This window comes from Podarcis tiliguerta (assembly GCF_965153285.1).
Source record: "Podarcis tiliguerta genome assembly, chromosome: Z".
NCBI classification, from domain to species: domain Eukaryota; kingdom Metazoa; phylum Chordata; class Lepidosauria; order Squamata; family Lacertidae; genus Podarcis; species Podarcis tiliguerta.
Genome location: NC_139553.1, coordinates 34,309,908 through 34,318,888, shown reverse-complemented (window position 1 = coordinate 34,318,888; position 8,981 = coordinate 34,309,908). Strand labels below are relative to the sequence as shown.

The following is an 8,981-nucleotide window of genomic DNA, read 5'->3' as shown; positions in this document are numbered from 1 at the left end:
GACAAAGTTTGCGAGCTTCCAAATCCACAGGGCACACTGAGGATCTATTGGGGTCCCTGATGGCCAGTATGGCCCATGATCCCGGAGCTTTGTCGTGTTTTGTCTCCGACTTTGATGTCCTAGTTCAACGTTTTGAACCTCAAAGGGATACTCTGGGTGGAGTTTCTTGGGCTAATCTGTTAACTGCTCAGGTCCCTCCGGGTTTTATCCCTGCTACAGGTTGTGGAGCTTCCACTGTGTCCCTCTCCTGCCCTCCTGTGTTTGAAATTCTAGAATAAGAAACTGCCTCTTTCCCCTCAGCTGCTATGTCTGTTTGTGACATCACAGGAGACCATACATAGACAGGGCTGAGGAAACTAGGCCTCAAGGCCTCAAGGGGGGGCATTTATTAATAAAGAAATGATGACTGAGAAGCCCCCCCCCCCTTGTGACACGTGTGGCATGTGGACTCCATGGCACCCTAAGATACCCTCCTTAGCACCCACCAAGGCCCCCTGACCCTCCCATTTTTAAAAAGTTTCTCCAAAAATCTGTTAGTTTTTACAGTGCTGCAAAACCGCTTGTTTTGGCAGTTGAGGAATTGGTATTATTTATTTTGCCCTTTGTGAGAGACAAATAAACTGGTTCCTTTGACTTAAGGGCTCTGGATCCTTTTAAATAAAGTGATCTGGACAAAATGGATCAGTTTGGAAACCTTTTTATTATACACACTTGCAAGTGGGGTAACCCAAGATCAGGAACATCTTCATCAGGAAAAACAAATCTTATAAAGTCGCTTGTCCGGTCGCAAGTCCCTCCTTCCACGCCCACAAGAAGGGGCGTGCCAGTTTACAGAAGTATCGAGTCCGCTTCATTAACAGTTTACCATTCCACTTCCATGTTAATCATAATACAATACAATACAATACAATACAATACAATACAATACAAATACAAATATTTTTATTGGCATTTCAAGTTAAGACATTTCAAAATGGAATGGGAAACAAAGTCTTTCTTCTTCCTGTTTCCGAGAGATTTGAATGGGTGGAGTGGAGTGAGGGAGGCCAGGGCCACATCCACACCATTTAAAGCACTATGAAGCCGCTTTAAACGCTCATGGCTTCTTCCCCCAAAGAATCTGGGAGCTATAGTTGGAAAAGGGTGCCGAGAGTTGTTAGGAGACCCCCTGTTCCCTGGCAATAAGGGAACCTTAACCCTACCCTTACCCCTGATGCTAACACTAACTCTAACCCTAATGCTAACCCAGCCCTCTAACTAGTGCTACAATTCCCAGAGTTCCCTGGCAAGAAGGGAACCCTACCCCTGATGCCTGTGGTGCCAAGTAATTAAAAATAAGAATAAATGACTAAAACAATATCCTTGTGTCTGCATAGCAAGCTCGTGGCTGCTTAGGCTTCTGCCAATTAAACGGTCCTCTTCTGATCTCCCTACAGTGGAAAGGAACACCAGCCAGTGAGCGCTTGGTAGGCAGGGCAGAGGAGTCAGACTCTTAAGTCAGGGACACTGAGAACTTGGAATGTTTTTGTTCCTTCCTCGGAAAGGGAGAAATGGCTACCAAATAAAAATAAATTGGAAAAAACAAACTCAAAGAAACTGCAAGTTCATAGTTCAGATAAGAGATGCAGGGGGAAAGTAAAATAACACAGGGATGAAATGGTTTCAAAATTTCTGATTTTGGAATGCATTATTTGACTTTCTGAAACTTGCAGCATTTCTTGGAGTGCTACATTAAAAGTATTCTCTTGGAAGTCTTCCTTTGTAACATAAGAAAGCTGCCTGGATCAGGCCAGTGGCCCAAGTTCAGCATCACATTCTCACAGATGCCTGTGCAAAAACCACAAGCAGAATCTGACCACAACAGCCCTCGTGATTCTCAGGAACTGATATACAGAAATATGCCGCCTCTGAACCTGAAGGTAGTATGTCGCCATCACTTGACACATCGCTGAGTTCACATGGCATCAACCTGGCTTCTTCCCCCAAAGAATCTGGGAGCTATAGTTTGGGTCATTGGGTTTGGTGCTTTTGTAACTGGATTTATAATGGGTTTTAGTCAAATACAATAAATGCTTGCTTGCTTGATTGATTGATTGACTGATTGACTGATGAAAAAGTTTTTTTTTTGCTGAGATGCTAACTTTCTCTCTGCATGTCATTCCTTGAACAGCTTCCTGTGCTAAGATAAGGCTTGCTTTCATTGCTCTGGTCATTTGTGCATTGGACTAGTGTTGTGTGGAGGGAAATGTAACCACTGGGCTGAAAAATGTCCCCCTCCTGGGGTTTTTTTCTGGTGTGGCCTTCACAGATATTGGCACAACTTGTGTGTGTGTGTTTTGGCTGCTCAGCTGTGCTCACCATTGTGAGGGCTGAGGGGGTGATGGTGATGCCTCCCCAGCTGCTGCCATTGTCTGTGGGTTGACTGTGATGTGACAAAAACATTTGGCTGCTGAGCGGGTATAAATGTGGGCCAAGGCGCAAGCCTCAGCAGTTGCCCTCCCCAGAGAGAAATGGGCAGCTCGGTGGCACTCAGCCCAGGTGGTCTCCTGCCTCGTGGTGGCAAGCTGGCAAGCGGAAGGAGGCAATTGCCTGGTGCTGGGATGCTGTGGCCCTGGTGGTCTCCTGCCTCGTGGCGGCAAGCTGGCAAGCGGAAGGAGGCAATTGCCTGGTGCTGGGATGCTGTGGCCCTGGTGGTCTCCTGCCCCGTGGTGGCGAGGTGGCAATCGGAAGGAGGCAATCACCCGGTGCTGGGATGCTGTGGAGCAAGGAGAAGGCAAGTACAAAGTTTACTTGCTGGTGGGATCGCTACTTGAAGGTGACTGACACTCAGCTCTGAAGCTGGTTGGTGTCTGGCAATGGACCTGGCGAGGCTGCAGCTGGTGGGTGGTTGTTGGAAGAGTTTGCATTAAGGCTAGTTTTGGCTGCTCAGCTGTGCTCACCATTGCGAGGCTATGCTGGCTGAGATGGAAGCAAAATGGTTTGGATGCCTTGTTAACAGGCATCCAGAGGAGGAATCTGGGGGGACGCTGTCGGGTGTTGGCCATCCCACTCACCTGTTTGCCTTTGCCTTACAGGGATGTTTGGAGCCAGTGAGGTTTTTCTCAAGTCCAGCCTTAAAAGTCATCAAGAGAACCGCAGGACATCCCTATTTACATCGGAGAAATGAACGTGAAATCCTGGCAGTGAGGAATGGACAAGGCCTTGGCCATACTTGAGAGAAGGAGCTTTGAAGGGAGACTGCAGGTGGACATCTGCTGCATTGCAAGTGATGGGGCAGTGGGGAGAGGGAAGAAAATGAGGGAGGCAACATTAGGCCACATTAGGCGCACCATTGGAACTGCTATGAAATTGCTTTAAACAGGAATGGCTTCCCCTGGGAACTGTAGGTGGTTAAGGGGACGGAGACTTGTTACGGTGGTTAAGGATTAGGATTAGGGGTAGGGGTGGGGTAGGGGTAGGGGTAGGGTCTCTTGGCAGAGAACTCTGGGAATTGTAGCTCTAGTTAAGGGTTAAGGGTTAGAGTTAGGGTTAGCGTCAGGGGAAGGGGTAGGGTTGGGGTTCCCTTGTCAGGGAACTCTGGGAATTGTAGCTCTAGTTAGGGGGCAGGGTTAGGGTTCCCTTCTTGCCAGGGAACTCTGGGAATTGTAGCTCTAGTTAAGGGTTAAGGGTTAGAGTTAGGGTTAGCGTCAGGGGAAGGGGTAGGGTTGGGGTTCCCTTGTCAGGGAACTCTGGGAATTGTAGCTCTAGTTAGGGGGCAGGGTTAGGGTTCCCTTCTTGCCAGGGAACTCTGGGAATTGTAGCTCTAGTTAAGGGTTAAGGGTTAGAGTTAGGGTTAGCGTCAGGGGAAGGGGTAGGGTTGGGGTTCCCTTGTCAGGGAACTCTGGGAATTGTAGCTCTAGTTAGGGGGCAGGGTTAGAGTTCCCTTCTTGCCAGGGAACTCTGGGAATTGTAGCTCTAGTTAAGGGTTAAGGGTTAGCGTTAGGGTTAGCGTCAGGGGAAGGGGTAGGGTTGGGGTTCCCTTGTCAGGGAACTCTGGGAATTGTAGCTCTAGTTAGGGGGCAGGGTTAGGGTTCCCTCCTTGCCAGGGAACTCTGGGAATTGTAGCTCTAGTTAAGGGTTAAGGGTTAGCGTTAGGGTTAGCGTCAGGGGAAGGGGTAGGGTTGGGGTTCCCTTGTCAGGGAACTCTGGGTATTGTAGCTCTAGTTAGGGGGCAGGGTTAGGGTTCCCTCCTTGCCAGGGAACTCTGGGAATTGTAGCTCTAGTTAAGGCTTAAGGGTTAGCGTTAGGGTTGGAGTTAGGGTTAGCGTCAGAGGTAGGGGTGGGGGTAGGGGTAGAGGTAGGGTTCCCTTCTTGGCAGGGAACAGGGGGTCCCCTAACAACTCTCGGCACCCTTTTCCAACTATAGCTCCCAGATTCTTTGGGGAAAGAGGCCATGAGTGTTTAAAGCGACTTCATAGCGCTTTAAATGGTGTAGATGTAGCCCTAGCCTCCCTCACCCAACTGCCTTTTATTATTGTGGAATCGAAAGGATTTCAATGGAGCCAGTGAGGTTTTTCTCAAGTCCAGCCTTAAAAGTCATCAAGAGAACCACAGGACATCCCTATTTACATCGGAGAAATGAAACGTGAAGTACTGGCAGTGAGGAATGGACAAGGCCTTGGCCATACTTGAGAGAAGGAACTTTGAAGGGAGATTGCAGATGGACATCTGCTGCTTTGCAAGTGATGGGGCAGTGGGGAGAGAGAAGAAAATGAGGGAGGCAACATTAGGCCACATTAGGCGCACCATTGGAACTGCTATGAAGTCGCTTTAAACAGGAATGGCTTCCCCTGGGAACTGTAGGTGGTTAAGGGGACGGAGACTTGTTACGGTGGTTAAGGATTAGGATTAGGATTAGGATTAGGGGTGGGGGTGGGGGAGGGGGAGGGGTAGTGGTGGGGTAGGGGTAGGGGTAGGGTCTCTTGCCAGGGAACTCTGGGAATTGTAGCTCTAGTTAAGGGTTAAGGGTTAGAGTTAGGGTTAGCGTCAGGGGAAGGGGTAGGGTTGGGGTTCCCTTGTCAGGGAACTCTGGGAATTGTAGCTCTAGTTAGGGGGCAGGGTTAGGGTTCCCTTCTTGCCAGGGAACTCTGGGAATTGTAGCTCTAGTTAAGGGTTAATGGTTAGAGTTAGGGTTAGTGTCAGGGGAAGGGGTAGGGTTGGGGTTCCCTTGTCAGGGAACTCTGGGAATTGTAGCTCTAGTTAGGGGGCAGGGTTAGGGTTCCCTCCTTGCCAGGGAACTCTGGGAATTGTAGCTCTAGTTAAGGCTTAAGGGTTAGCGTTAGGGTTAGAGTTAGGGTTAGCGTCAGAGGTAGGGGTGGGGGTAGGGGTAGGGTTCCCTTCTTGGCAGGGAACAGGGGGTTCCCTAACAACTCTCGGCACCCTTTTCCAACTATAGCTCCCAGATTCTTTGGGGAAAGAGGCCATGAGTGTTTAAAGCGACTTCATAGCGCTTTAAATGGTGTAGATGTGGCCCTAGCCTCCCTCACCCCACTGCCTTTTATTATTGTGGAATCGAAAGGATTTCCCCATTGAAATCTCTCAGAAACAAGAAACAGGAAGAAGAAAGACTTTGTTTCTCATGCCATTTTGGAATGTCTTAACTTGAAATGCCAATAAAGGTATTTTTATTGTATTGTGTTGTATAGTGTTGTGATTAACATGGGAAGTAGAGTGGTAAAATACGTTTGTCTTTCTCCATGTGTTTATAGTATCCATATTGCTATTTGGAATACTCGAAATAGGAGCGGGGCCCCTCAGCTGCACACCCACCTCCCTTCATTCTCCCTCCTCCACCTGCTCAGCAGCTTCCCTGCCTGCTGTCTTCCCTGCATCACCCCACTGGCATTGCATCCTCGCCCCCCAGCCCTCCCCAAACTTGCTGCGCCCCAAGGCGTTTTGCACTCACCTGAACCCTTGTGCGGAACGGGGCAGGGTACAATGGGAATGGGCGGGGTGACCAGGCTGCTTAAACCACACCCCTTTTCCAACGGAAGCGCCATGGGGGGTGGGCCCTCCGAGAGAAAACAACAGAACAGAACAAAGGACAAAGAAGACGGATGTGGCGCCCAGTTCCTTCTGTTCCCTCACTTCCAAAGAATGGAATGTCAACACACAGAGCATGTGATCCAGTATAGACACACACACTGCAGCACGGGAGAGAATGAAACTGCTGACATCCAGCAACCCCTTCTCTGCTTCTCTTGAACTCTTTGACTGTAACCCTGTCCAATCTTTTTTCAAAGAGGGCCAGGTTTGTTGAAGTGAAGGGCTGTGAGGGCCACCGAAACAGCCAACCCAAGTTGTTAACCTTTTTGGGGGGGTTGAATTTATTGACGGTGGTGTTTTTTTTGTTTTTTTTTAGGATTTTACCCCAGGAAATAAATAAACTGCCCCAGGGGCCGGATTAAACTGACCGGTGGGCTGGATTAGGCCCCCCAAATGGACTTTGAACATGCCTGATAAATGCACGAAAAAGATGTAGTGTGTGCACCATTTCATGTTTTACTGGAAAACTTTAGGTCACTGTTAACTGGTAGGCAGGGCCTTGGGGGCAAATCCCCCCTTGAAACTGACTTATGACTTCAGCACTGCCACTACAGAGTAACAGTGTCATCATAATTTCACCATGGCAACCAGCTGCTTCATTTACACTTATTTGAAAGGCAGGTCATTGAGTATTTATTTTATTTATTTATTTTTGTATGTAATATTTATTAGGTTTTCCATAACTGAACATGTGACCACTTTCTTTCCCTTGGAAATTGACTTGATGATCCACAGCCAGTTACCAAGCATCTAAGAATATAGAAAAGAGCATCTTGATCAGAGGTCAAGTGGGAACCTTGGCACCTCTTACTTAAGCTTTCAAGATATATGTCTTCTTATGTCACAGATGGGTGATAGCAACCTCAATGAGCCTCCCCACGTAAATGTCGATTCTCCAAGCATTAATATAAATGCTGCCTCTCAGAAATAAAGATCTGCTCATGATCAGATCTCAAAACACAATTCCCTTCTTTTAAACGGCCTCGGTCCAGTATACCTGAAGGAGCATCTCCACCCCCATCGCTCTACCTGGACACTGAGGTCCAGCACCGAGAGCCTTCTGGCGGTTCCCTCACTGCGAGAAGCCAAGTTACAGGGAACCAGGCAGAGGGCCTTCTCGGTAGTGGCGCCCTCCCTGTGGAACGCCCTCCCACCAGATGTCAAAGAGAACAACAACTACCAGACTTTTAGAAGACATCTGAAGGCAGCCCTGTTTAGGGAAGCTTTTAATGTTTGATGTATCACAGTATTTTAATATTCTTTTGGAAGCCGCCCAGAATGGCTGGGGAAACCCAGCCAGATGGGCGGGGCATAAATAATAAATTATTATTATTATTATTATTATTATTATTATTATTATCTCTCCTATTTATTCTGGAGTAAGTCACAACTAAGCCCACTAAAGTTAGTGACGCTTGACCAAGCTAAATCTTCTGTTAATGAGAAGTGAATTGGGCCATTTACAGCTTCCTGTGCAAAGATAAGGCTTGCTTTCATTGCTCTGTTCATTTCTGCATTGGACTAGTGTTGTGTGGAGGGAAATGTAACCAGTGGGCTGAAAAATGTCCCCCTCCTGGGGGTTTTTTTCCGGTGTGGCCTTCACAGATATTGGCACAACTGGTAGTGAGGAATGGACAAGGCCTTGGCCATACTTGAGAGAAGGAGCTTTGAAGGGAGACTGCAGGTGGACATCTGCTGCATTGCAAGTGATGGGGCAGTGGGGAGAGAGAAGAAAATGAGGGAGGCAACATTAGGCCACATTAGGTGCACCATTGGAACTGCTATGAAGTCGCTTTAAACAGGAATGGCTTCCCCTGGGAACTGTAGGTGGTTAAGGGGACGGAGACTTGTTATGGTTGTTAAGGATTAGGATTAGGATTAGGGGTAGGGGCAGGGTAGAGGTAGGGGTAGGGGTAGGGGTAGGGGTAGGGTTCCCTTCTTGCCAGAGAACTCTGGGAATTGTAGCTCTAGTTAAGGGTTAAGGGTTAGAGTTAGGATTAGCGTCAGGGGAAGGGGTAGGGTTGGGGTTCCCTTGTCAGGGAACTCTGGGAATTGTAGCTCTAGTTAGGGGGCAGGGTTAGGGTTCCCTGCTTGCCAGGGAACTCTGGGAATTGTAGCTCTAGTTAAGGGTTAAGGGTTAGAGTTAGCGTCAGGGGAAGGGGTAGGGTTGGGGTTCCCTTGTCAGGGAACTCTGGGAATTGTAGCTCTAGTTAGGGGGCAGGGTTAGGGTTCCCTCCTTGCCAGGGAACTCTGGGAATTGTAGCTCTAGTTAAGGCTTAAGGGTTAGCGTTAGGGTTAGAGTTAGGGTTAGCGTCAGAGGTAGGGGTGGGGGTAGGGGTAGGGTTCCCTTCTTGGCAGGGAACAGGGGGTTCCCTAACAACTCTCGGCACCCTTTTCCAACTATAGCTCCCAGATTCTTTGGGGGGGAAAGCCATGAGTGTTTAAAGCGACTTCATAGTGCGTTAAATGGTGTGGATGTGGCCCAGGCCTCCCTCACCCCACTGCCTCTTATTCATGAAGAATCAAAAGGATTTCCCCATTCAAATCTCTCGGAAACAGGAAGAAGAAAGACTTTGTATCTCATGCCATTTTGAAATGTCTTAACTTGAAATGCAATAAAGGTATTTATTGTATTGTATTGTATTGTATTGTATTGTATTGTATTCTGATTAACATGGAAATGGAATGGTAAACTGTTAATGAGGTAGACACAATTCTTCTGTAAACTGGGATGCCCCTTCTTGTGGGCGTGGAAGGAGGGACTTGCGGCCGGACAACCAACTTTATAAAATGAGCTTTTCCTGATGAAGATGTGCCTGATCTTGGGTTACCCCACTTGCTAGTGTGTATAATAAAAAGGTTTCCTAATTGACCCATTTTGTCCAGATCACTTTATT

The 8,981-nt window shown here is 48.0% G+C and overlaps 2 long non-coding RNA genes across 2 annotated transcripts; both read left to right on the top strand.

Annotated features, from left to right (window-relative positions):
- The first annotated feature begins 3,377 nt into the window (after nt 1-3,377).
- LOC310668929 lies at nt 3,378-4,369 on the top strand. Its single transcript, XR_014506900.1, has 3 exons — nt 3,378-3,417; nt 3,527-4,063; nt 4,204-4,369. It is a non-coding gene; the product is annotated as an uncharacterized lncRNA (long non-coding RNA).
- A 3,343-nt stretch (nt 4,370-7,712) lies between these two features.
- LOC310668933 lies at nt 7,713-8,646 on the top strand. Its single transcript, XR_014506906.1, has 2 exons — nt 7,713-7,942; nt 8,068-8,646. It is a non-coding gene; the product is annotated as an uncharacterized lncRNA (long non-coding RNA).
- The last annotated feature ends 335 nt before the right edge of the window (nt 8,647-8,981 follow it).